Here is a 25409-nt window from a genome sequence, read left to right on the forward strand (position 1 = left end):
ACAAGCAAAACCAGGATAAAAAATATTTCCCATCATCTCAGAAAATCCCGATGTCCTTTTCCAGTCAATGTCTACCCCCAAAGGCAACTGCTACTCTAAATTCTGTCTCCACTGAATATTTAGCCTGTTGTTTTGCCTGTCGCCCATTTTATATAAATGAAATCATATAATATACATTGTCTTATATCATGACTCACCATGATACTTTATTTTGTTGTTTAGCTTTGATTTTAAGTCCATGTTCTATTCTGAATTAATCTTTTTATATGGTGTGAGGGCATGGTTAAGTTTCACTTTCTTCCCATAGGAATAAATAACATTTTCCTTCTGTATAGAATTATGTTAGTACCTTTGCTGAAAATCCATTAACCACATGTGTGGGTCTATTTCTGGAATATCTATTATGTTCCACTGACCTAAATGTGTATTTATTTTTTGTAGATCATTGCAATAATGGCTTTATTGACTTTTATAATACATATCCTTCTTTTATATTTTGTTCTGCTTTTAAAGTACTAAAATCACAGTGGAACTTTTTTTCCTTCTTCCCTACCCATTGGTCACTCCTCTAACTTGTTTTTGCTTTGACAACATTTTCAATGTTGTCTTTGCTTTTCTAGATTTCTACTTATGTCTCATGAGTTGCTTGATTACCTATTTTTATACTAATTTTTTAAACTAAATAAATTTACAGAATATCACACTGCCTTGATCACTATAGATCTCTAGTGAGTCTTAAAATCAGAAAACATAGGCACTCCAACTTCCTTCTCAAGGTCATTTTAGCTATTCTAGATCTTTTGCATTGCTATGTAAATTAACTTGTCAACTTAAAAAAAGCTGGTAGAATCACAATTGTGATTTTGTTGAATCTACATGTCACTTTGTGGAAAATTGACAATAATATTATATTGTCCAATCCATGAATATGATATAATCCTCCATTTATTTACTCCTCTTTAATTTCTTTCAGCAATCTATTATATTTTTTAATATAGAGTTTTTGTACATATTTGGGTATTTTTATAATACAATTTTTGAATTTAAAAAAATTTTATTTTGTTTATTGTGGATATGTAGAATTACAGTTGATTTTTGTATTAAGACTTTATGTGCCATGGTGTCATTGAATTCCTTCATTCACATAGCTATTTTTAAGATTATTTAGGAAGATACTGGAATGACAGCCTAAAGAGTATCTTGCAGGTCTGAGGATGATCAATTCTCTCAGCCTTTATTTTTGTGAAAATATCTATAGTTCACCCTTGTTTATGAAGGACATTTTCTCTATATATACGATATGTGATATCAGTTTTTCTATTTTCACCTTTAAAAAAATGTGATTCATCTTCCTACTTCTATTTTTTCTAACGTGATCAGCTTTCATTTACTCTTATCATTCTCCTGTATGTATTTTGCTTTGTCTCCTTTCAAGATGTTTTGGTTCTTTACTTTTTAATTTCAGCTGTTTGTGTGTTTAAGTGTCACTTTGTATTTCTCTTGTTGTGAGTCCATCAAGCATCATAGATCTGTAAGCCAATGTTTTCAACAAATATAGGAAATCTTTGGCCACTAATTTTCAAAGTTTCTCTGCTGCTGAGATGTTAATTACATGTTTGATAAAGTGTCCAATATTATTCCAAAAGTTCCTTATGTTCTATTCATTTTGTTTTAGTCTTTCCTTTTTGATTCTGTGAAGGCAGATCTAGAGTGAACCTTACTTTAAAATATGGTCCTTGTAAGGTAAGACTTTTCTGATGTCTTAACCAGATGCTGGAGTGTTAACAAGATTTCTCCACTCTAACTGGGCTGAAACTCCAATGTTACCCAGCACTGCTTGATGTCTAGAATCTCTGTTCTCTTCTCAATCCCATTAACATCCAGTTTTACATATGCCCCCCTGTGTGATCTCACCCTGTCTTCAAGGAAGCATTCATAAGGAATGCCTATGCAAACAAACTTTCACCCCCACCCAACACACCCCCCCAAGGTGCAGCTTTCTTCTCTATGGTGAATACCCTAGAGAATATGGCTCTTTTAGCTGCCCTGAATTCTCACCTTAGAGGTTTCATTTTTCTCAGGGATTGTGGTTTTCCATACCTGTCAGCCAATGTTTAAAAACAACTGCCTTGTATATGTTATTCAATTTTTTTGTGTGTATCTGTGTATGTGTGCTGATTGTTTATGGGGACTAATTTGGTATCAATTAGTCCATCATAGCCAAGTGTTAAGTTTCATTCTGTGTGTATGTGTGTTTGTGTGGTTTTAAATCAAACTGCCTAGAGGAGAGGTCCCAAATAAAAATCTTTATTCATTTGTTACCTAGTTCTTCAAATCATCTTCATGTAAACTCAAAAGTATAAGATAAGATGACCAAAGTGTTCTTATCACTAGAAGAGAAAAGGAAAACCAAGAAATGTTTTTAGCTTATACCCTCAAAATGACTATGTTTCTATATGTATTCCCCACCCTCTGCAGCAAAAGAGTCTGTAAGTTTTCCATACAGTGACTCATTTTTTTTTTATTTTTGTCAGTCTTCTCTAGAAATTCTAAGAGTCTATTGGTCTAAGCAGGACAGATTTACTACTTTTCTGGTTTCTTCTAGATTATCAGTAGCATTTTCTCTTTTTGATAGTTCAGGGCCCTCTTCCTTGAGATGTCACTGCTCCTTCCTAAACCTTATCAAGAATGTTGTAGGAAAAGGAACGAGCGGCTTTCTTTTGAGCATTTTGTTTGAATAAAAAAAAATACCAATATTCTTGAAGTATCTCTTCAAACTATAAGAATAAGAACAACATTCTTGACTAATTGGAGTCCTTTCTCTTGTGGTGTTTTGTTTTGACCATGCTATCATTGGATAGATATCAGGACATTTCTCTTAAGCAGGTTTCAAGCAGGAGCTAATTATGCTGACAGCCACCTACTCATCACTAGATAGTGGACCAAAAGCCAGCAAAAGACAAGACACACTGAGTATCTTCATCAGGCCAGATGGTCAAACTGGAAGGTTGAGCCACCTGAACACACTGTATTATTTTATTGCCCATTAAGCAAAGTGAAATTTTGCAGTAATATTTAACAACGTGGTTTTTTTCTCCCTCATTTAAAACCACCAGGCCTAAAATGTGTCAAATGAAATTTCAACTCAGTGTAGACTGTGTTCCAGGAAATGTCACTAAGGGTTTTGAAGCAGCTGTCACTGTCATTGCAGTTTTACGAGAGCAAGATTCTAGAATTCATCAAGGATTCCCTACCTGATCAGATGAGATGCATATATATGAAATCTCCAGTGTTGATTTTTACTTCAGCTCCAAGAAGGAAACCATGAAAGTACCCCCTAAAGTCACCCTTACTAGAAAAAGACACAAACAGAAATTCTAAGACTTTGTATCACTTGAGACTGAAATAGAACCCAAACCTCAGCCATTCCCTTTGTGCAGCTACTGCTCTCTGCCTGCACCAGAATGACAATCATGGGATTTATGTTATATATCCCAGACCTCCCTAAAGTCTCTGTCTCTCCCCAGAATAGAGAATGTTTGTGTCCTTTTCATGTTGATGTTGTCAAAAGGACTGTTCCCAAGACAATGCTCGAATTGGCCTCAGAACTACCATGAAATGTCAAGAGGGTTGCTAGGATCTGGATATTCTGTTTCCTGCCACTCTCCATGCCACGTGTTTTGATCTTTCTTCTTGTGCTACCGCTTCTCAGCTTCCTCTCCTCCTGTCTCTGGGACATCAGGGTCCTCACCAGCTGGTCCTCATGGTCACTTCTATCTTCAGCATGAATCCTTAGTCATCTTTAAGCAGTTCAGATGCTGACTTCAGGTAAATGTCTAATGTGTATGAAAGACTGGAAAGTTTTCTGTCTTTATACTTTCAGTTTAGTGAGTTGGAAGTTTAAATTTCTAGCCAAAGACCAAGAGGCTCCAAGTGTCAAACAATGATATGAAAAAAGAAAAAAGAAAAAAACTTTTCTGAAGTTTCAGCCATTTCTCCTGCCCAGAGAATGTACCCAGATTCGGTATTCCTGGGTTTTGATTCTGGCTAGCATCCTAGCTTGGCAGCGCATTCTCAAGGGCTATTTTCTCTCCTACCTCATCCTCATCTGTAGAATTCCAGGCTGAAGAGAGAATAAGGAAATGAATGCCTAAGTATGAATTTTATTGCCATGTTAAAATGCAGAACCTGATTATTCATACTGATGCTATCTTCACTGACTGCATTAAAGTTTCTGGTACAATTTCAATAAACATTCTAGCACCAGCCAGACAGTGTAATACTGGTGCTAGGGACACCAAGATGAATGAGTTGGAGCCCTTGCCTGTAGAGTGTCCACACATAACTAACCCATCCCCTGTTTGACAGTAAGAGTTCTAAAACTTTTTATTAAGTCTGTTTGAGTGTACGAGATAGGAATCTGCAGAAAGAAAACCCTTCTGCTGGATCACATTATTTTTATACTGTCAGATGCCTCATGCCTCCCACCTCCGTCCTAAGAGCTTCTAGGTTCAAACTTGATATGCTACATTTGCCCTATCTCCATTTTCCAGAGTGAAATTGCACTCATCTTTGTCATCTAATACTCAGCCAATGTTGTGCTCCAGAGCAGAAAATTTCTTCCGCTTTCTTAGAAAATAGAGACCAACATGGGATGCTCTGAAACCATCTTAGGATTTCATAGGCTGTTTGAGTAAGGAAAGCAACGCAACTTAAATGGCTGTGAAGTGCCTGTGCCTGGTTAGCCAGACACCAGCGCAAGGCACTAGAGTGGATGAGGGCATGAACTTCCCATGAAGCTCATGAGGTTTACACCTGAGCACCCCTCACTTGAATAGTCTTGGGAGAAGTCCTAATAATGTCTCATGGTCACTATGTAGGTTTCTCTCTAAAATAAGGCTAACCACAAATATGCTTCTTCTGTTCCCACAAAACCTGTGTCTATGATTAGGTATGTGTAAAATCAAATCAATAAGAGGTAGTCTCCATTCTTAAGGAGCTTAATTCTAGCAAGTGAAAAATGAAAACATGAATGCAACAAAATAAGGGGACCCCAAGTATAAGGCAATGCTTCCATTTTCCCACTGACAATGTTTAATGAATTTTAATCTTTAAATGCTTAGAGGGATGGTAGAAATGATCAATATTTCATTTCTAATTTTACTTACAATGATATTTAAATTCATGTTACCTAATACAGTGATCCAGAAATAGTACTTTTTCTATGCTCAAACTTCATGGAACAATTCTATTCAAACTTTTCATATGCACCTTTGACGTCATTGTCTTAATCATCACTAGTATCCCTTTTGAATCACCTAATGAAGTTTTCTCGCACATAATATTGACTGCTGCCTAAGTTGTTCCAACTATGGCACTTTCTGATTCCATGCATAATTCTGCCGCTGGACATTTATCCTATGCCACCAACACCATCTAGCATAATATAAGAATGTACTTTTCGTTTATCCTGTGGATGTATGTTCTAGATTTGTACAACTTACAATGATGATGTACCTTATCAAAATGATTTTTTTAAAAGCCTTTTTTTTAAAGAAAAAAGTAATGATAGCCACCATTTGCAATGATGGAGACTTTCCTCTCAGGAACACTCACTAAATCTGTGTTGAATCTCTGCTTCCATCAGATGACCTTTATAAACATCAAGCTCCAGCACTAAGTTTGTTTCAGGTTAACAGTAATTTTCAGGATTACTGTTACTAAATCACCTGAAGAGCATTTAAAAAACACTAATACCAGTACCAGGCTTTCTAGGTAGCACAGTGGTAAAGAACCCACCAGCCAATGCAGGAGACGTGTGTTTGGGTCAGGAAGATATCCCTGGAGAAGGAAATGGCAACCTGCTCCAGTATTCTTGCCTGGGAAATCACATGGACAGAAGAGCCTGGAGGGCTATCATCTATGGAGTCACAAAAGAGTTGGACATGACTTAGCAAATAAAAAACAACAATGCCAGTACCATATTGTCTTAATTACTGTAGCCCCAGCATTAGTGTTTTTAAAATGCTCTTCAAATGAAAAGACAACCCTCAAAATGGGAGAAAATATTTGCAAATGAAGCAACTGACAAAGGATTAATCTCCAAAATATACAAATAGCTCATGCAGCTCTATTAAAAAAAAAAAAAACAATCAAAAAATGGGCAGAAGACCTAAATAGATATTTCTTCAAAGAGGCCATACAGATGACAAACAAAGCACACAGAGGAAAAGATGCTCAATATCACTAATTATTATAGAAGTCCAAATCAAAACTACAATCTGCCTCACACCAGTCAGAATGGCCATCATCACAAAATCTACAAACGATAAATGCTGGAGAGGGTGTGGAGAAAAGGGAACCCTCTTGCACTGATGGTGGGAGTGTAAATTGGTACAGCCACTATAGAGAACAGTATGGGAGTTCCTCAAAAAAGTAAAAATAGAACTACCACATGACCCAGCAATCCCACTACTGGGCATATACCCAGAGAAAATAATAATTCAAAAAGACACATGTACCCCAGTGTTCATTGCGGCACTATTTCCAAATAGCCTGGACATGGAAACAGCCTAAATGTCCATCGATAGAAGAATGGATAAAGAAGATGTGGTACCTATACATAATGGAATATTACTCAGCCATAAAAAAGAAATGGAACAGGGTCATTTATAGAGACTTGAATGGACCTAAGATTGTTATACAGAGTGAAGAAAGTCAAAGAGAAAAACAAATCCTGTATATTAATACATTTATGTGGATTCTGAAAAAAATTAGTGTAGACAATCTTATCTACAAAGCAAAAATAGACACAGATGTAAAGAACAAATGTTTGAATACCAAGAAGGGGGAGGTGGGATGAATTGGGAGATTGGAATTGACATATATACACTATTGATACTATGGATAAAATAGATTGCTAATGACAATCTGTTATATATAGCACACAGGACTCTACTCAATGTTCTGTGGTGATCTAAATGGGAAGAGAATCCAAAACAGAGGGGATATACGTATATGCATGGCTGATTCACTTTACTGTATAGCAGAAACTAACGTAACACTATACTCCTATAAAAATGTTAAAAAAAACCACAACAAAAAAACCACTATTGCCAGGACACAATTCCATAGATTCTGATTCAATGGTTTGCGATGCAGCCTGGACACTGCAATTTTCAAAAGTCCTCTGGGTGATCTGAATATGCAGCCAAGATTGAGATGCCTTGTCTTCCCCAAGCAATCCTTTGTTATTCAAAATGAAACAACTGGGAGAAGGACAAACATTCTAATATGAGACTTCATAAGAACTCAAATATGAAATAGCTATCTCTTTTCTAAGTGATAATTCAAAGAAATATGTCACATAAAGACAAATATGCATAATACATATAGACATATAAATATATTATGCATATATATGTATATATTATACCTATACAGTATACACAATACTTATGTACAATATATTTATATATATGTGTATATATATACACAGAGAAATTATTTTTTAATATAATAAAATTTTAATATTTTAAAAGTTACACATTTTCTAAATAAAATTTAGAAAAAGTCAGACTGTCTCAGTTGAGGATTCAAAGATGGAGGCAAGTATGATTTCAGTTAAAAGAAACTGACATCAGTAAATTCTCCTGGATAAAGCATTATGATTCATATAGGCAGAGATATTAAGGGGAGCTTTACTAGGCAGAGGAAATAAAAATGTAATACTCAAAGTCCCCCAAACTGCAGTAGCTTTGAGGTGGCAATGAGAATTCCTTTAAAAGAATAAAGACATATGTTTTATTGATAAACAAAGTTAGGTGCCAGCTTATAGAGATGACCATCACTTCCAAATAACTTATTTGGTAGCTTTGAGTGTGGGCAAACTAACACAACATCTGGAAATGATCAACCAATCATCAAGTGTGCTATTTACTGCTTTACCCATGACATAAATGCGGTTTCCTGCCTGGACAGGCTGAGTTCATAGGTAATGTCATCCTTTGGTCATTAGAGGATTGGAAATTTGTCTCCTTTCCTGCCTCTTTGTTTTGGTTTGTAAGACCAGTTGACAGCAAATGATAAAAAAGCAAGAACTGATCAGCCTAAATATCTAAATTGAGAAAAGTCACATCAAGCTTAGTCACTCCTAATATGACAGCAGATGTTCCTAGTTGAAATTCATTTAGAAAGAAGAAAAAGGAGAAAATAAATGCTATGGGAGGTCTATATATTGATTTTCTTTGTAAAGAGCAGAGACAAAGTAAGAAATAAGGATGAAAGAGGGTATAGCTCATGATGAATCGTGGTATCCAACTCAGTTGGCTTCATCTGTAAGAAGGAGAGTTATAAGCAACAGTTCAAGCTTTTATAAGGTAAAAACTTGAAACAGAAAGGTAATGTATGTTTGTAAATCACTTTACATTTTTCAAAGTCTTTATTCAATCTTACATGATGTACTTATTAGTTAATGACATGATCTGTCAAATATTGCTCTTGCCATTTCCAGGAAGAAACAGAGATCAGAGAAGTTGAGTGACTTTTCCAAGGTCACAGAGAAGGAGACCCAAATCCCCCAACTCTCAGTTCTGTGCCTTTTCTACCACCCACAACAGATTTCTACAGTTTTTCTTCTACCAGTAGGACTAATTTAATGAATACCCAGAAAGGTAACCTGTCAAAAGGATGAGAAAATGTAGGAATAATCATTTTCAATAAACTAAACAGTTTGTGTTTATTGTTAAAATTTTGTATACTTATTGAAGAAATATTAATGGACTGAGAGAAAATATCTGCAAATGATATGACCAACAAGGGCCTAATTTCCAAAATACACGAAGAGTTCCTACAATTCAATAACCAAAAAACAAATAACCCATCAAAAAATGGACAGAAGACCTGAATAGACATTTATTGAAAGAAAGACATTTCTCTATGAAAAGATGCTTATCATCACTAATTATCAGAGAAATCCAAATCAAAGTACAAAGATGTACCACCTATGCCATTCAGAATGGCCAACACTAAAATGTCTACAAATAATACATGCTGGACAGGGTGTGGAGAAAAGGGGATCTTCCTACACTGTTAGTGGAAATGTAAATTGGTTCAGTGACTAGGGAAAACAGTATGAAACTTCCTCAAATAACTAGAGTTGCCATATGATCTGACAATCCCACTCCTGGGCATATACCCAGACAAAACTGTAATTCGAAAAGATATATGAACCCCTATGTTCATAGCAGTAATATTTACAAAAACCTAGACATGAAAGCAACTTAATCTGTCAATTCATTGATAAAGAAGATGGATAAAGAAGAAGTGGTACGTCTATACAACAGACTATTACTCAGCCATTAAAAAGAATAAAATAATGCCATTTGCAGCAACATGGATGGACCCCGAGATTATCATACTAACCAAAATAAGTCAAAGACAAATACCATATGATATCATTTATATGTGGAATCTAAAATATGACACAAATGAGCATATCTATAAAACAAAAACAGACTCACAGATACAGAGAACAGACTTGGGACTGCCAAGGGGGGTGGGGCTGGCAGAGGGAAGGATTGGGAGTTTGGGATTAGCATATGCACACTATTATATATAGGATGGATAAACAATAAAGTCCTACTGTATAGTCACCAGGGAAGCCCATTGTATAGCACAGGGAACTATATTCAATATCCTGTAATAAACCATAATGGAAAAGAATAGGAAAAAGAATATATATATGTGTGTGTGTGTGTGTGTGTGTGTGTGTGTGTGTATATCTGAGTGACTTTTTTGTACAGTAGAAATTAAACACAGCACTGTAAATCAACTATGGTTCAGTAAAATTATAAAATTATTAGATAATATGAGAGACAAATACAAATCACTAGAGTTCTATTGATAATACATTTTCACTTTGCATTTTTTACATATCCTTCAGTCTATTTTTCTATTTACAACTATTTTTTTTTTTAAGTGAAATCCTGGGCTTCCCAGGTGGCTATTAGTGTTGTTAAGAATCTGCCTGCCAATTTGAGAGACCCGGGTTTGATCTCTGGGTGGGGAAGATTCCCTGGAGAAGGAAATGGCAATCCAATCCAGTATTCTTGCCTGGAGAATTCCATGGACAGAGGAGCCTGGAGGGTTACAGTTCATGGGATTGTAAAGAATCAGGCACGACTTAGCGACTAAACAACAAAAGTGAAATACAATAGTTTCACTTTTAGCATAGCATAAACACTTCTCCTTGCTTTTATACAGATTTCACAAATATTAATGGCACCATAATAGGAGCACTCATTTTTGAAATGTCCACCATATTCCAGGCACAATGCCATAGCCACAGATAGACACTACAATGACCTAATTAATTAGGCAAGAGTTGTACCATTAAAGAAATAAGACAGTCACCTCCCTGCAGGACAGGGTATTGTAGAATTAACCCTCCAGGGTTTTGCTAACCTCACCCTCCTACATAATACAGAATCATGAGGATATTCTCTGGTCTATTCAAACATTCCCACAGAGTTGAACATTCAGATTGTTTCTAATATTGCTTGTTACAAATGATAGTGAAATAAATACTTTAGGACTGGTGATATTTTCTCAGTACTAATACTAACCAAACATTTCCATAGGATAAATCATAGAAATATAATTCTATAGAGATTAAAGAACATAAAAAATGTAATGTGATTTGCCATTTGCTTCCAAAGCATTAAAATAATACCCATTTATATTCCCAGCTAAGAGTCAGAATGCCCATTTCACAGAATGTGTGTCTACATCAAAGTTTAGGTTAATATTTCCTTACTTTTTCCCATCTGTTAAATTATTGATTTAAAAAAGTAACCTTTTTTTTTTACAGTGAAGAGTTAACTTACTGGATAAGACTGTAATGCTGGGAAAGCAAAAGGAGAAGAGAGCTGCAGAGGGTGAGATGGTTAAATAGCATCATTGACTCAATGGATATGAGTCTGAGAAAAGTCCGGGAGATAGTGAAGGACAGGGAAGCCTGGCATGCTGCAGTTCATGGGATCACAAAGAGTCGGACATGACTTAGTAACTGAATAACAATGAGGAATAACTGATATACAAAAAGTGCACATATTTTATGCATGCAGTTTTATAAACTGGACATACACATAATCCCATGATACCCTCACTAAAATCAAAGTAATAAACCTATACATCACCTCCAAAAATTTCCTTGCATACCTTTGCTTTTTGTGGGTGGTAAGAATACTTCCCTTGTGGCTCAGCTGGTAAAGAATCTGCCTACAATGTGGGACACCTGGCTTTGATCCCTGGGTTGGGAAGATCCCCTAGAGAAGGGAAAGGCTCCACTCCAATATTCTGGCCTGGAGAATTCCATAGACTGTACAGTCCATGGGGTCACAAAGAGTCAGACACGACTGAGCAACTTTCACTTTCAAGAATACTTACCCTAAGATCTGCTCCCTTAAATTTTTAAATGCCACACTGTTAACTAGAGGCATGATGTTGTACAGCAAGTCTCTAGAACTTTATTCATCTTGCAAAACTATAATTTTATACCCACAGAACAACAGTTCTCCATTTCCTGCTCCCTCCATCCCCTGGCAACCACCATCAGATTTTTTTATTTTATTTGTTTGACTATTTGAACTTCATATAGTGGAATCATGCAGTGTTTGTCCTTCTGTGATGGATTATTTCACTTAGCATATCTCCCAGGTCTGGTCACATTATTGCAAATGGGAGATACCCTTCTTTTTTTTTAAGGCTGAATAATATTCCATTGTGTGAATATACCATATTTTGTTTATTAACTTGTCAACAGAGGAAGAGAATGTGGTATATACATATGCTAGAATATTAGTTGGATTGTTTCCGTATCTTTGACTATTGTAATTAATGTTATAATTAACTTTGAAGGGCAAGTATCTCTTTGAGATACTGATTTTGACTCTTTTGACTATATATCCAGAAGATAACCACATGTAAGACAATAAAATGAGACCCCTATCTTAAACCACACACAAAAATCAACTCAAAATGGATTAAAGACTTAAACACAAGTCCCCAATATATAAAATTCCTAGAAGAGAACCTAGGGGGATATCTACATGACATGGGTCTTGGTAATAATTCCATGAAAATGACATCAAAACACAGGCAACCAAAACGAAAATAGATAAGTAGGACCACATCAAGCTGAAAACTTTCTGCACAGCAAAGGAAACGATCCATAGAGTGAAAAGGCAACCTGTGGAATGGGAGAAAATAACTGCAAATCATACTCTGATAAAGCAGTTAATTTCCAAAATATATAAGGAACTTCTACAACTCAATAGCAAAAAAAAAAAAAAAAAAATCAAACAACCTTATCTTACAATGGGCAAAGGACTTGAATAGCCTTTTCTCTAAAGACACACAAATGTCCAACAGACATATAAAGAGGTGCTCAACATCACAAATTATCAGGGAAGTACAAATCAAAACCACAAGGAGGACTTCCCTGGTGGTCCAGTGGTTAAGAATGTGCCTGCCAATGCAGGAGACAAGGATCAGGAAAATTCCACATGTCACGGGGTAACTAAGCCCGTGTGCCCTAAGTACTGAGCCCTCATGCCTAGAGTCTGTACTCTGCAACAAGACAGAAGCCACCACAACGAGAAAGCTGTGCACAGCAACAAAGAGTAGCCTCTGCTTACACCAACTAGAGAAAGTCTGTGCACAGCAAGGAAGACCCAGTGCAGCCAAAAAAAGAAAAAAGAAACTACAATGAGATACCACCTCATACTTGTTAGGATGGCTATTGTAGGGGAGGAAAATATCTTTTCCCTCTACCCTTCTAAATTCTTGACTGGGACCCCTGTAACAAAAGACAGATTAACAACCGAAAACCGTACCACTTTATAGTAAGCTTCATGTGACATGGGAAATTTCATAAGGAAATGAAGACCTAAAGAAATAGTTAAATGTGAGTGTTTTTCTGCTTAAGTTTGGTGAAGAGCTGTGGAAACAGATGATAAAGGACAAAGGTGAGCTCAATATAGTAAACTGGGGAAAATTTAGCAAAGACCGTTCACTCAGATTCCTCTCTGTGTCTCTTTATCTTCGAAGATAAGGATGCTGCTTCTCTGAATATAGGAGGGCAGCTGTCACATGAGGACTTTACAGCCTGCTTCAGGGGAAGGTCAGAAAATCCTTCCTGTCCATGCCATTTCTCAAATTCTTTCAGCCTGAAATACTGACTCTGCCAAGATACCATATGATGAGGTGTGTCCCGAACCCCATCACTATTATAAACAAAAACAAAAGATTCCTGTGACTGATTCATGTTGATGTTTGACAGAAATCAACACAATTCTGTAAAGCAATTATCCTTCAATTAAAAAATAAATAAACTTTTAAAAAAAGATAGCAAGTATTAGCGAGGATGTGAAGAGGGAACTTTTGGGCACTGTTGGTGGGAATGTAAATAGGTGCAGCCACTGAGGGGAAAAAAGTTATCGAGATCATACAAATAATTAAAAATAGAACAACCATATCAACCAGCAACCTCACTTCTGGGTATTGCTATTTATCAAAACTATATATATATATTCTGACCTAAGTTGTCAGCATCAGCACTTGCCTTTTCCTCCCACACATACTTTTATCTCTTTTGCTTAGGATTTTTTTTTCTCTACTTTTCTTATCATCGTGAACAAAAATCGTTTGCTAATCCACTATTTGCAAGGTTTTATGGATGATGCAATTTGAGGACAGTTCAATATATCATGCAGCCACTAGCCTGGAAGAACTTAATGTTTAGTTGACATAAAGGAAGAAAACTGGGCAAACGATTGCCCAGAGAACTCCTAGTGCTCCTCACTCCTCCTCTCCCTCTCTTCTCTTCTGACAAGGGCAAGTTTCCTCCCCTCCCCTCCTCCAACCTCCTTCCAAACTGCTGAGTCACGTTCCTAAATAATTATGAAGCAGATGCCAAATTCCAGGAGATATATACATATATCCCAGTATAATTACGTATTTTTCTAATTGGGAGAGGGTGAGTGTGAGAAGGGTGGTTGAGAGGTCTGCTCATCATGTAAGTAAAGGTTCTGGAAAACTCCTTAGTATAATAGATGCTATTCGTGATAAGAGGTTATTAGAATAAGCTCAGAATCTTTCCCTGGTGAAGTATAGCCCTTAAGAAGTGCAGATTATGCCAAATTCAATTGCAAATTGAAAAGTGTCTATAAGGCCACAGGAGAAAAGATGTTGCTGGGGGTAGGGAAAGGTTTTCCTGACTGTCGTCATTACAGAAAGCAAGGACAGTAAGTGGGGCTATTATGATGATTTAGCATCCCAGAGCAGCCTGGGGAAGATAAGCACCCTTGCTTTTACAAGGGCATGGATTGGCACACAAGAATCAGCCACTGAAAAAGAAATTACCTAAATATGGAGTGATGTCAGTTATTTTGTGGTCTTTGGATGGTGATGGGATGTGAAAGGAGGACCAAGTCACTAAGAGTAGAAATGGGGAGACAGAGAGCAGAGTCCAGGGTCTGTTGCTGTACTGGACGAATGAGGGAGCCTCTAGGGAACAGGCGAAGGAGTCAGGGATGACGGTCAGAGGCAAAGGAAAGAGAACAGGCTGACGAATTCTAGTCTGCGTGGGGAACAGATGCCGACAGGGATGCAAGCCTTTGTGAGGGCGGGTCTCCCAGGGGCCCATCACAGTGCCGGGCACAAGGTCATCCCCACCATAATCCCTTGTCACCCTCTCCTATCTCTTGGTTTACAAACTTTTACTCATCTTTCAAGTATCTGGTTGCATGTTTTAATTCTCTCTTCCTTAAAGAGGCCTTTTCTGACCCCCAGGAATAGGCTTGTTACCCACTTAAGTCCCTACTAGGATGCTGTATGTCCAGCACCATCACAGCACGTTTCACACAGTATCTTCATGCTTTCATTGTCCCTCATCCTCTCTAGACTGTGAACTCATAAGAGTATGAGGGTCTTGTACATGTGTCCCCTAGGGCTTAGCACATTGCCTGACACATAAGGGCTTAAGAAATACTTGTTGAATAAGTGGAGTGGTTTATGCAGCTCGGTTGTTCTCTCTATAACCCACTTTTGTGACCACAAGGGTGTGGCAGCCCAAGGGGAAGGTCTTATGGGGCTCATATTCACACCCAAGTTCCTGCTATTCTTCCTGGGACCTGGCAGGTGCTCAGCGATGTTGCTGAACCAAACTGAACTTGTGGCAGCTCAAGGATGTGATGGGGCAAACTTTGGCAGTTCAGTTGACTACCTACTTTCCTTTTCCTTTTAAAATTCAAAAGCCAGATTTTCCAAAGATTACAAAGCAAAGTTCTCCAGACAGTTTGCGCCTGGTTTGCCAGGTCTGGTGAAGCCCACAGAAAGGGAATGAGGAGGTGTTTCAAAAGAGACAGCCATACAAAAGAGCCCTTTCCTGCAGATAAGTTTTGCCATTATTGATTTTGCACAACTTTTTTGTTTTGCAAAGCAAGTGCTGAGCAAAACCAGTTTTTAGGTATGGTCATTCTGGTTTGTTTGATTATATAATTAAAAGTCCAATTATTTTGGCTAAAGGCTAGATTCTATTCATTGATGTGATCAATATTAGAGAACTCAGGATAATGTAAAAAATCTGGTGAAAAGTTAGTGTGGAATAGTAAATTCAAATCCCTGAAGAGCTGAAATTTTTAGTAATTTTAGAAGACCTAAAAAGCTTTTAAAAGATTTTAAAATCTTTCTTTTTTTTTAATTTAAAAAAGATAAGAACTCTCCTATATCCTCATAAAAATGAATGTGAGTCAGACCTGAGTTAATGATCTACACATTAGCCAAGGTCTAGATGTGAGATGCACCTCATGCGAAGGGTTGACTCATTGGAAAAGACCCTAATGCTGGGTAGGATTAGGGGCGGGAGGAGAAGGGGATGACAGAGGATGAGATGGTTGGATGGCATCACCGACTCGATGGACATGGGTTTGGGTAGACTCCAGGAGTTGGTGATGGACAGAGAGGCCTGGCGTGCTGCAGTTCATGGGGTCGCAGAGAGTCGGACACGACTGAGCGACTGAACTGAACTGAGATGTGAGATGCAACATCTGTTATCCTTTCAAGTAATTGTATACTCAGAAATGTAGCTAATTAACGGATCAGTCTCTGGCATTGACATTTCCAAGGATAAATCCTAAAAGGGGAATTAAGAAGTTTGCTGGAAAGGAGGAATGCACAATTGTATAATGTTAAAAAAAAATGCTTAGATCAAGCTCTTTGTAGGCATGAGCCATAATCTTGTATACTTGTGTGCTTAGATTTTTGATTTACTTCTTAAGCAATATACTATTGTTAATCATACAAGTGGGCTTCCCTGGTGGCTCAGACAGTAAAGATTCTGCCTTCAATGCAGGAGCCTGGGTCAATTTTCTTACAAAAATTCAAACAAATAATTCTACCAAAAGATCATCTTTGCTACTCCAATCTCACAGTCTTCTTCAGAAATAATTTTATGCACTTTGGTGTATATACACACACACACACACACACACACACACACACATAGGAGAAGGGAAATTGCAACGCACTCCAGTATTCTTGCCTGGAAAATTCCATGGACAGAAGAGCTTGGCAGGCTACAGTCCATGGGGTCACAAGAGTCAGACACTATTTAGAGACTAAACATCACCACATATACATATATATATGAAACCTTGTTCTATACATTCATATGTATATACGCTTCAACTTAGAATTAGGTATTTTCATTTGCTTTTCATATAAACAGCATTATATTGTGAATTGTTTTATAAATTGCTTTTTATTTCAAATGACTGTATGTATTAAGAGATCTTTCTATGACGGTATACATAGATACCCCATTCTTTTTCATTACTGCACAATGCTTCATAGAATGAATGTGTTATATTTCATTTAACTGTACCTACCTGATGGGACATTTAGTCATACACAATTTGTCACTATAATAAGGAATATTGCAATATATACCTTGCATTGTGTACATGTGGGAATATTTTTCTAGGAAAATCCTTAGATTTAAAATTGCCAAAGAAGAGGAAATGCATATTAAGTTTTGAAAAACATTGTGAACTTTTTCTCCAAAAGAGGCTATGTCAATCAATATCAGCACCAACAACAGTGTATACGAAAATCTTCATGGTCTTCTTTTCTCCCTATCTTACCTCTTTCCTCCTTGTTTTCCAAATTGGTGGGGTAAAGCTGACATTTCATTGCTGTGTAATTTCTATTTTTCTAGTGATAAGTGAAGTTTTCTATCCTTTCATGTTTCTGGTCATTTGAATTTCTTTTTCTATGTATTACCTGCTCATATTTCTTTGCCTCTTAATCATTTCTTCTTATTGATTAATAGAAATTCTTTATATATTTCAAGTATTTACCCACTACACTGAAAGAAAATATTTGCAACATATACAGTATTGAATTTTATTCAGTTAATCGACATAAAGTCAAATTAATGAACTTCTGTGTTTACCTTAAAATCTTCCATGCCCCAATATTTAGCTCTTTCCTATATTTTCTTATAATGATGTTTATAAATTTTTATTTTCAATTTATCTGGAATTAATTTTGCACATTGTTTTAGATATGGATCTAATTTTCTTTTTTCTCAGATGGCTAGCCAGTTGTCCCAAGGTCTTTTCTCAGTTATGTGAAGCATTATCTCTAGAATATCTTTATCCCTAGTTTAATTTATCTCTGGATTCTTGTGTATTCCACTGAACTTTTAAAAAAGTCTATCTCCATCCCAATACCATATCTTATTCATTATTATAGTTTGATAGCATATTTTGATGTCTAACAAGAGATATTCCCGTCACCATTTTCCTTTTTCAAAAAAATTAATTCATGCATTTTCTATTCCACAAAGATATTAGAATTAATCAGTTGAGTTCTATAGAAATTTGATTGGGAATGTACTGAATGATGTTTAATTTATGAAGAATTTATTTAGTCTTCCTAAGCACAAACATGGCATATTTCTCTTTCATCGAGTCTTCTTTTCCATCCTTCAATAAGTTTTATAATTTTCCTCATGTTCACATAAGAAAAGTATACTTTATAACTATTACCAATGTATAGAAATAGATATTTAGAGAGATGATAGATGAATAGTATCCACTGAACTTGCTAAATTTTCCTGAGTTCTAATGGAAGATTCAAAATTACCTAACAACTACTTAGATTTTCACATCAATTCCAGATAGTATCAGTTGTATCTCTTTCTTTTTAGCACTTATTACCTATTTTCCATGTCTTATTGTATTGTCTAGAACTTCCATTATAATGTTGAATAGCAGCAATCATAATAGCCAAACGTCTCTTATTTCTGATTTTAATAAGAATGCTTCTAATATTTCAATATTAAATGATATGTGTGCTAAAGGTACACTAGTCTTTGTGTAGTTTGTGTCCCACAAATGATGGCAATCCTGTGCTGGGGGTGGGGGCAGAGGGAGAGAGAAGGTTTGGCTTCAGTCTCACAGGCAATATTGGGAAATAATTAATTTTGGAAAGTTTCCCAATCTTCAGCCGCATCCTTTCAGCACTTTGTGAAGAGAGCCCTCACTAACAAATTCTACCACTTCTTAATGTTCTAACTTCTTTTCCCATGAACCCATGGACAAATAAGTATCATTCCCCTTTGATTAAAATCACCAGAACTGACCTCATATGTTGTTCCATCTATATTTCAGATCTGTTAGCACTTCAACTTAATGCTTTAAAGCACTCTGATGTTATCATTGCAGGAGCCCTCAGGGCACCATTCCCAGTCTCCAAAGAATCCCTCCTCCACCATTGTCATGACTCTTGAATTTTTTAAAGAACTCTCCTAGCTATGTCCAGATAGACCTGATGGTTATCTCCCTGACTCTGGAGAATCTCTGGTCTTCACATCTCACCATTCTAGGCAGCTAGCTTTGATGTGTACATGACCTATTGTTTCATAAGTTATCTATCAGGGAGATTTGTTCTGCATGCGTATCGCATCACTCACTGAATGCCTGATACTATACTAGAATATTTAGTGGATAACAAAGACATAAAAGACATTGCCCTTTTTCTACAATTTTCTCTACAATTGCTTAAAAAATACAACCAAGATCTGTTTCTGTGGCTAGAAAATTCTTGGAAGAGGGGCATTCTTGAATTAGGTCCTAAAGAGCCAAACCAACCTAGTTCAGTATAGAAGGTCTGGAAATGTGTTAATTTTTTATCTTCATTAGTGTGTCTTAGCTACAATCTTACTGGGATACACATTGTCTCTCCATATTGAAGCCCGCTCTGTAAACCACTTCCACATAATCAGACACTTAGTCCCATACTCTTATCTCCTTCGCATTCATATTCTGACAGGTACCCACCCAACCTGCTTAGGGCATTCCAAAAGAAAGTTTATTTCTATAATAACATTTATCCTTACCTGAAATTTTGCAGTCCCCACCTAAGTGGCCTCTCCACCTCCAATTTCTCATCTCTCCAAGCCATCAAACACAGCTAGCATCTCAATGTTAGAGAGAAGCTACAAGCATCCGAATCCACTCCTCAGAACCTTAATGGTCCCCCACTGTCTTCAGTATCACACTGATTTTTAAAATCTTGGGTGGCCTTTCCATCTCCTTACTAAGAGCTAGTTTTCTATGATCCAATCACATGTAACTTTTCAACTGAGTCCTATCTGTTGGAGTAGGCTCCTCTCTTATCATTCTAATGACTAATCTAATATCAAAATATTTTCTGTATTATTTCCATCTCTCAGTAATTCCACCTTTCACTGGATTTTACAGCCCATTCTAACTATGTATGGCAATTAAATTATTAACTGCATCATTACTATATTTTTAGGATGATCACAGTACCTAGAACACAAAGTAATAAATTCCTTCTGAATTGAACTAATCATGCTAAATAATAACTGAGACCATAAGAAGTCATAAGTCTACCTTGGACTGGGTAAATTTCCACTCATAAGATTTTTGTTTGTGCTCCAGAAGAGTATGTATAAGCCAGTTTTAGACACTGAGTAATTCAAAATCAGAATTGTCAGCTTTTCATACAATGTGCTTAGATCAATCCTTGTTTATTTCTTTTTCCTTTATTTTTCCCTAGAATATCTACAACATTGTCCTTTCCTTAGCTTTAGGGAATGCCACAGCTTCTTTCATTAGCATTCTAATTTTAATTAAAAAAAAACAACTATTCATTTGGAGAAGTAGTTGCATTCCTTTTCTTTTCAAATTTTAATAATACTCAGTACAATACACAGTCCTCAGAACAAGACAAACATCCTAAACCCACAAGGAGTCAGAGGGAACACCTTGCACATATTTAAATGTCATTCTGGGTGTTATTCAGACATGCTACACAGAGGATGGACACACCAGACCATGCCAATGACCCTGGCTTTTACCCTCTTCCTTCTAACTGTGCCTCAATCCCAGAGAATCCCATAGCCACACATTTGTGTTGTTCAATACAAATGAGAAGGAAATGGTTAAAAGGGACTTCTGAGTTCATTGCTTTTCTTCAAGTATTTATGAACAAAAAGTTGAGAAAAATTCACAGCATAAGTGTGTTTAGAGAAGACTAAGAGCAGCAGAAAACCAGATGACACATTCTGGAATGGTAGCAATCAAGGTTCTATTCAATCCTTTCCCCCACCTCATGCATCAGAATATTTTCCTCTTTGAAACTTCTTGCACAGTTGCACAGGTGTATTGAATTCACACTGATCCACCAAAAAAAGGCAAGAAAATTGTTCGTATGTCAACAGCATCTATATATTTCAGCAAATTCTTTAAAATGCAAAGATTAAAAATAATCCACTAAGGATTATTTCCTACTATTATAACAATGGTGATGCTTTTCAGCTGTGAATAATCTGTTGCTCTAACCATAAAGTATTTGTAGAGCGGGACAAAAACTATGGCTTTTTCTTCACCAGGTACTGGGAAGGTATATGACTAGGCCAGAAGTCAGCAAACTTTCTATAAAAGGCTACAAATAAATATTATGGGCTTGGCAAGATATACAATCTCTTTTGTAGCTACCCAACTCTGTCTTGTAGCTTGAAAGCAGTCATAGACACTAGTAAACAAATGAGCATGTCTGTGTGCCAATAAAACTTTATTAACGAAACAGCCAGACAGCCAATAGTCAAAGTTTGCCTTGGGTTAAACTATATTCTTTAACTATAGTGATATCTTTCTTTATGATATGTAACCACTGCATCTCCAGTGCCTGGCACATTGCAGGTGCCAAATAAATACTTGTAAATACAAAAATGAATTAATTATTAAAACATATATCTTGTCCTCAAAGAGCTTACTATCTAGTTTTTTATGGAGAACAAAAGCAAGAAAATACTGAAGAAGAAAAAGTATGATTGTTGTTGCCATGCGTTCCGGGAAACAAACTCACTCAGAAGGACAATACAGATAGCGGAGTGCAGTTTATTACACCAGCAGGCCCAAGGCAGAGTCTCCTCTTAGCCAAGGACCCTGACCAGTTTTTGTGAAAACCTTATATACCTTAAGCATACGTGCCCAAACCCACCTCTCCAAATTCCCTGAAACTAGTCTGAACAAAGGAAAAAGAAAGATACAGTCAAAGTTAACCCATGATTCTTGGACTGCAAGAAGATCCAACCAGTCCTTCCTAAAGGAGATCAGTCCTAGGTGTTCATTGGAAGGACTGATGTTGAAGCTGAAACTCTAATACTTTGGCCACCTCATGCGAAGAGTTGACTCATTGGAAAAGACCCTAATGCTGGGAAGGATTGGGGCAGGAGGAGAAGGGGACAACAGAGGATGAGATGGTTGGATGGCATCACCGACTCGATGGACATGGGTTTGGGTAAACTCCGGGAGTTGGTGATGGACAGGGAGGCCTGGCGTGCTGTGATTCATGGGGTCGCAAAGAGTCAGACACGACTGAGTGAATGAACTGAACTGAACTGAAGCCTAGGTAGTTAACAGTGGACAATTATCAATAGGCTTGTGGTCATACCCCAATAAGCATAATAGAATGTATGATTCTGTCCAGCTACACAGATAATTAGGGTATTCTTTTAGGCGATGGAGGGCCCTGGGGCTCTTCCTTCCAGGGGCCTGGTTTCCCAGTTGGTATGTCGTTCGCAAAGATACTGGGCATATGGCTCAAAGTCCACAGTCCGGCCCAAGATGAAGTCCTGCTTTCAAGATAGAGCCTGTTCTGTTTCCTCCTTCATGATGACTGTAAATTTAAGCTGCTTGACTCACCAATTCTACCAACTATAATGATGGTTTATATTTTAACTGATCATGTCTTCATATCTTAAGGACTCACGTGTCCTAACTACTAAGGTTAGGTTTAGGGTTAGGTTAAAAAGTCATAGTACTTGATAGCTTTTCAGGTTGCTTTTGTAAAGTTCAGTCAGAAACTGAAAAGAAGCCCTATGAAATTCACAAGTTAAAAAGGAAGCGAGCGAGCGAGCGAGCGAGAGAGAGACTGAGGTTGACCAGATGATCAAATCCCCACTCTATTCACTTTATCTGTTATTTCTGATATCATGTACTTCTCTTACAGTATGGAAGATACATAAGACACCATTCCAATCATCAACAAATCTCTCTAGCCAGGCTCCTAAGACAGCTAAGTAAGGGAGATAGAGCAAGAAAGGAGGCACATTCAGAAAGACAGTGTTATTTCATACAGGATTTTCTTCCTAATTAACACAGGTTTTCAGGTCAGGAAGCAACAGTTAGAACTGGACATGGAACAACAGACTGGTCCCAAATAGGAAAAGGAGTACGTCAAGGCTGTATATTGTCACCCTGCTTATTTAACTTATATGCAGAGTACATCATGAGAAATGCTGGGCTGGAAGAAACACAAGCTGGAATCAACATTGCCGGGAGAAATATCAATAACCTCAGATATGCGGATGACACCACCCTTATGGCAGAAAGTGAAGAAGAACTAAAGAGCCTCTTGATGAAGGTGAAAGAGGAGAGTGAAAAAGTCAGCTTAAAGCTCAACGTTCAGAAAACTAAGATCATGGCATATGGTCCCATCACTTCCTGGGAAATAGATGGGGAAACAGTGGAAACAGTGTCAGACTTTATTTTTTTGGGCTCCAGAATCACTGCAGATGGTGACTGCAGCCATGAAATTAAAAGACGCTTACTCCTTGGAAGGAAGGTTATGACCAACCTAGATAGCATATTTAAAAGCAGAGACGTTACTTTGCCAACAAAAGTCCATCTAGTCAAGGCTATGGTTTTGCCAGTGGTCATGTATGGATGTGAGAGTTGGACGGTGAAGAAAGCTGAGCGCTGAAGAATTGATGCTTTTGAACTGTGGTGTTCGAGAAGACTCTTGAGAGTCCCTTGGACTGCAAGGAGATCCAATCAATCCATCCTAAAAGAGATCAGTCCTGGGTGTTCATTGGAAGGACTGATGTTGAAGCTGAAACTCCAATACTTTGGCCACCTCATGCGAAGGGTTGACTCATTGGAAAAGACCCTAATGCTGGGTAGGATTGGGGGCGGGAGGAGAAGGGGATGACAGAGGATGAGATGGTTGGATGGCATCACCGACTCGATGGACATGGGTTTGGGTAGACTCCGGGAGTTGGTGATGGACAGAGAGGCCTGGCGTGCTGCAATTCATGGGGTCGCAAAGAGTCGGACATGACTGAGCGACTGAACTGAACTGAACTGAACCTCTAGCTAGATCTTGGTTTGACATAAGGTGATGATCAGTGTATCAATTAGAGTCCCAAAATAAAGTACATGGCACACTCAGGATAATTCCAAGGATAGTTCATTTACAAAGGGAGTATTTACAAAGATGTGGACAGGATCTAGGAAATCCACAAAGGATGTTACAACATCCCAAGGTTAAAAAGAAAAGAGCCCAAAGAGGAAAGGAGAGGAAGGGTTATGTTGGCTCCAAAGGACAAAGTCATCTAGAGCAGGTCACCTTGTGAGGAGCAGTGACCTTCTGTTGAGCCACATGGCTAGATGGAGGCAACCTCACATAGAGAGAAGTCATTCACTATTCTCACTTTCCTTCCCTCTGATTTTCCCCCTGGGGCTCTTGATTGGTTGAACTGAACCATAAGCCAAAGGGCAAGGAAGCCTATTGGTGTGGTCTACACTGGTCAGCTTCCAGGCCAGAGAGCAGAGTGGGGATGAAGGATAGCAGATCTGGAGGGACAAAGAGAAGATGTCCAGCACAGATGGAGCCCAAAGTAGTTGAAAGCTCATTACACTGAGGCTGTCCTCTACGAGGACTAACACCAGGGTAGCACCAGATTGATCACCTACACACTCCCATTTTTCTCCTGAATGAGATTTTCACCACTGTCTATGAGGAAATGAATTGAGCAATTTTCTGTTCCCTGCAGTGTAAGGAGAATCTCTTGCCAACCACTCTTATTTAGCAGATGGTAGGTGATAACGGTGAGGCCTGTTTGGCTCCTTGTAAGGCAAACGGCCGGGCAGAGAGCACTAGAGATGGGAGTCCCAATTCCTAGCTCTGGCTCTGCTCCTAAGTGACTAAGTGACTATAAGGGGGTCACTTCTCTTGGGGCTTAGCCCCATTTTCCTAATCTAAAAACAATAAGTCATTGGATATAATGACTTGTACTTAAGCATCTTAACCTAGAGTTTTCTTGAAATTATTTAAAACTTTTGAAAAAATTGTGCATATGAACATTTTCCATTAGAAACACACTAACAACTAGGCACGCAGGTGTTGTGCTTAGCTTGTTCATTCTTTCTCCCACTCTCTCTTTAGAAAAATCTCATTGACCTCACAACAGCCTAGGACGTTCAAGAGTCTTTTTCTATTGTATCATTGAGCGATTTGCCCAAGACACCTGGTTAGGAAGTGGCAGAGCAGGGATTCTCACCATGCTCTCTAACCACCAAGATCATGCCCCACCCTCTCCCCTGAGGTCAGATGCACATGGCTAGGATGCCAATAGGCTCTTTCATTATTAACTGCTCTTACAGGATCAGGGCATCATGAGAGGGCTTTGTCCTAGAGTGAGAAGGCTTGGGAGTTTGGGTGCTGAGGTTCTCACTTGTGCCTCATAGTGTGGGAGAGGTTAGGGAATGGGAATTTTGGACTAAGGGAGTCAAGTCCTGCTGAGATGAGCTCTGAGGGTAAGAGAGACACCACAGACAACAGACTCAAAGGCCAAGAAGGCCTCGAAGCTGAGCAGGAGTGCTCCCTCTCTCATTGAACGTGATCACCCCATCCTCTCTGTAGTAGCCTCAGAAGGCTCCAGAGGAGAAGCTCCTCCATTCTGAAGGGAGAACTCACCCAGACTTTGCAGAGAGCAGAGGCAACAGAAGGTTGGCGTTCTTGGTGCCCTG

The 25409-nt window shown here is 37.9% G+C and overlaps 1 protein-coding gene across 6 annotated transcripts in view; it reads right to left on the reverse strand.

Annotated features, from left to right (window-relative positions):
• LOC145525995 (uncharacterized) overlaps positions 1-25409 on the reverse strand; it is a 548630-nt gene that overhangs the window by 98105 nt on the left and 425116 nt on the right. For 2 of the 6 annotated variants that reach the window (XR_014068607.1, XR_014068611.1), the window contains 2 exons: positions 3255-3352; positions 2292-2390 (listed from right to left, as the gene is read on the reverse strand). The exons of the other annotated variants lie outside the window; for them this stretch is intronic. The gene's annotated coding sequence lies outside the window, so the exon portion shown is untranslated. Of the gene's footprint in view, positions 1-2291; positions 2391-3254; positions 3353-25409 lie in introns of those variants that run through there. 6 annotated transcript variants of the gene reach the window in all.

This window comes from Giraffa tippelskirchi, chromosome 2, assembly GCF_054371585.1.
Source record: "Giraffa tippelskirchi isolate mGirTip1 chromosome 2, T2T-mGirTip1v1.2.pri, whole genome shotgun sequence".
In the NCBI taxonomy this organism is placed as follows: domain Eukaryota; kingdom Metazoa; phylum Chordata; class Mammalia; order Artiodactyla; family Giraffidae; genus Giraffa; species Giraffa tippelskirchi.